Raw genomic sequence first — 3,579 nt, 5'->3', positions numbered from 1 at the left:
ATGATCACGATTAGCCCATGATTGAACTCATCGTCACCATGGGTTCATATGAAAACATGATAATAACACACGAGAATAACTAAATAAAATACTTATTAAAACCAGAGTACGTCACAAGAGTAATAAGGTTCAAAGTAAAGAAAACTAGCATCCACTGATACAATGAATAAAAGAATCACGAGAAAACTATGCTTCATCTTCTTCGTTGTGATGTGTTAAAACGGTCTTCTTCCTTCTCTCCTTTCTCCTCGATTGATACCACGATTCTCTACATATGAAACATCTCTGAAAACTACTTATATAGAATCCCCACAAGTCACAGCTATCTCAAAAGTTGAAAGTCCAACAGAAATAGAACTCTAAAAATCAGGATTTTATTTCACGACCCTGAGCGGCCGCCCAGCAATCCTAAGAGGGCGCCCAGCTTCCTGAGCGGCCGCCCAGCCAGGCTGAGCGAGCGCCCAGCACCTCGCTGGAAAATTTATTATTTTGATCATATTTGCTGCTGCGTTCTGCTCCTAACTTCCAACTTACAATGCCAAGCACTCCCTTAGGCTTATTCCTGATGAAATCTCTCCACAAATGCAAATAATACCCTGAAATGCACAAACACTAGAAAAACGCATCAAATACACAAAATACTTGATTTCAAGACATCAATTCAAGCCATTATAAGATGTTCTAAGTGGTATAAAATGCCATTTATCACTACCGAAGACCCCAACATGCACATCAGGGATTTCATCGAGATCTGTGACACTTTCAAGTTCAATGGTGTGATTGAAGATGCTATCAAGCTGTGACTCTTTCCATTCTTTTTTAGGGACAAAGCTAAGTGCTGGTTACACTCTCTACCGGCAGGGTCTATCATAAATTGGGAAGATCTTGCTCAAAAGTTTCTCACTAAATTTTTTCCCATGGCGAAGACTGCAGCAATCAGGAATGCTCTTACCCAGTTCACGCAGAAAACTGGAGAATCTTTGTGTGAGGCTTAGGATCGATATAAGGAGATGCTAAGGAAGGGCCCACACCATGGCATGCCTGATTGGATAATTATCAACTGTTTCTACAATGGATTGGGTCATACTTCTAGGCCCATGCTTGATGCAGCATCAGGAGGAGCCTTGTGAGATAAAAGCTATGATGAAGCTTATGAACTTATTAAACTGATGGCTGCTAATGAGTACCAGAATCCTTCCCAGAGACTAATTCAGGGAAAGGTAGCAGGAATTCCGGAGTTGGATGCAGCAACTATTATAGCTGCCCAACTTAAGGCTTTGACAATGAAGGTGGACACTTTGGCTAATTATGGAGTTAATCAAATTACTAGTGTCTGTGAGCTTTATGCTGGTGCCCATGAGACTGATCAGTTCACAATTTCTAATGAATCAGCATAGTTCGTGAGCAACTTCCAGCGATTGCAGCAACCTGTGCTAGCCACCTATCATCGTAACAACCGTAATTATCCTAATTTCAGTTGGAGTGCTCAGAATGCGGTTCAACAGCCTTATCAGTAATATCCAGCTAAGCAGTACAACCCCCCTGGGTTTCAGCTGTTGGGAACCACGGACTTAGGGTGTTACTACGTTTTACGATAAAGATTATGAAAAGAGGATTACCTTGTTAATGGTTGATTCCACGCTCTTCTATTGTATTCCCAAATTCCCTTGAGCGAAGTGTGGCCTCCGTCTTCTCAAGTTATCCTCTCTTCTTGATCCTTGGTGGCTACAATATGTTTTCACACAATTTCCAAGCAAGAAGAGAATACGATTATATATAGGCTACAATAGGGACCATGGATAATTAGATTGGGCCTTCTAATTACATCTTGAGCCTAGCCCAATGTAATTAAATATTAATTCAATCCACTAAAGAATTAATATTTGCACTACCTTTCCTAATACTGTAATTTAATTAATTCGGTTCCAATATTATTTGCTTATTAAATTCCCCATGTTTAAAATATCATATGTCCATTAATTAAATAAATTACTGATAATTTATTTAATTAATATCTTTTATCCTTGATCATCCACTCAACCTTTATTTAATTATGCCAGAATAAATTCCACCGGCAGGGTTTCACATAATTAAATCTTTTTGAGCTTTCAAGGGGACATCATTAACCCGAATATTATCAGGACATGGATTCCTTCAATAAATAATATCCACCATGTATATAATTCCATCACCCAAAATATAATGATATAATTCAAAAGAATTATTTCATATATAAATCAAAGCATGTAAATAATATACACGTGTCAATTACTATTTCCGGATTAAGAACCTAAGCATTAATAATAACATAGAATCTTAGTTCTCCTTCTTAATCAGTATTAAGGGAACAATTCTAAATTTGATCCTGTTCAATATACACAAAGTATACTAGTATTATTTATTAGTCAATATAAACTAATCTAAATAATACTACAGCCATACCAGTGGATTGTCCAACACCACCTGTGCTGTGAACCTTATTATATTATATAACCGTATTTAACAATCTAATATTCTGTATCCCATTTGATACTAGATTGTTCACAATATATAATATTAGACAACATGTAAACATTCAAATAATTCTCAAATAAACTGGCCAGAAATAAATGTACATACTTCAAATAAATATGTTCAGTATACACTAACAATCTCCCATTTATACTCAAAATATTATATGTGTACATCAGTGTTTATTTAATCCACTATTACATAAAAATCTATGTGTCCATCCATCTGACTCCTATCGCTTCCACATGCTTGTCAAAAACCTTGGTTGGCAAGCTCTTTGTGAAAGGATCTGCTCGGTTGTCTTCTGATGATATGTGAGCCACAACTATATCCCCTCGCTTTACGATTCCTTGTATGAGATGATACTTACGTTCAATATGTTTAGCTGCTTTATGGTCTCGCGATTCCTTTGAATTTGCCACAGCACCAGTGTTATCACAATACACCGTCAAGCTCCTAGGCAAATTAGGTACCACATCTAAGTCCAAAAGGAAGTTCCTGAACCATACAGCCTCCTTGGCAGCCTCAGAGGCCGCCACGTACTCGGCCTCCATGGTAGAGTCTACAATGCATTTCTGCTTTACACTCCTCCATATAACGGCTCCACCTCCCAAAGTAAAAACATATCCCGAGGTTGATTTCCTCTTATCCCTATCTGATTGGAAATCTGAATCAGTATATCCCAAAGGAAATAGATCTGAGGCCTTGTAAATTAACATATACTCTTTAGTCCTTCTCAGGTACTTGAATATAGTTTTTACTGCACTCCAATGTTCCTGACCTGGGTTCGACTGATATCTACTAACCATGCTTACAGCAAAGCAGATGTCAGGCCTCGTACATAACATAGCATACATTAAGCTTCCACATGCTGAAGCATAAGGAACTGCTTTCATGCTCTCTATATCCTTAGGTGTCGAAGGACACTGCTTCTTAGATAGAGCAACTCCATGCTTAAAAGGTAAAAAACCTTTCTTGGAGTTCTGCATGTTAAAACGAGCTAATACTTCATCAATATAGGGCTCTTGAGATAAGGCCAACATCCTTTTCTTGCGATCCCTTATAACT

General features: G+C 37.8%; 1 non-coding gene across 1 annotated transcript; it reads right to left on the bottom strand.

Annotated features, from left to right (window-relative positions):
- Nucleotides 1–932: 932 nt before the first annotated feature.
- On the bottom strand, nt 933–1,039 carry LOC141675444 (small nucleolar RNA R71). Its single transcript, XR_012556097.1, has one exon. It is a non-coding gene; the product is annotated as a small nucleolar RNA R71 (small nucleolar RNA).
- Between the last annotated feature and the right edge of the window lie 2,540 nt (nt 1,040–3,579).

Source organism: Apium graveolens, chromosome 7 (assembly GCF_009905375.1).
Source record: "Apium graveolens cultivar Ventura chromosome 7, ASM990537v1, whole genome shotgun sequence".
Classification (NCBI taxonomy): Eukaryota; Viridiplantae; Streptophyta; class Magnoliopsida; order Apiales; family Apiaceae; genus Apium; species Apium graveolens.
This window is presented reverse-complemented; position numbering and strand designations above follow the sequence as displayed.